Source organism: Eurypyga helias, unplaced genomic scaffold (genome assembly GCF_000690775.1).
Source record: "Eurypyga helias isolate BGI_N326 unplaced genomic scaffold, ASM69077v1 scaffold40448, whole genome shotgun sequence".
NCBI classification, from domain to species: Eukaryota; Metazoa; Chordata; class Aves; order Eurypygiformes; family Eurypygidae; genus Eurypyga; species Eurypyga helias.
Window position 1 is genome coordinate 15387 of NW_010265730.1, and position 304 is coordinate 15690.

Consider the following 304-nt stretch of genomic DNA (forward strand, 5'->3'; position numbering starts at 1 on the left):
CGCTCTCCAGCCACTGTCCCCAAACAGCCGCAGCCCCCGCTGGAGCCTTCCGCGCTGGTGGCTGCTCCGCTGCGGCTGTCGCTGCCCACGGTGACAGCAGGGCTGAGCCGGCCGGAACGGCAGCATTGCAGCGTTTTGGGCTAAACCACTTCATTGCGCGGCTTCGCGGCAGCTGTCGCTGACTGCACCCTCCAACAGGCGCCCCACATACGGACCCGCGCGTAACGCACACCTTCCTTAACCTCAAGCCCAAATTCTCCCTTTTTCCTGCCTCCAAAGAACCACCCCAGCGCTGGCTCCGCTG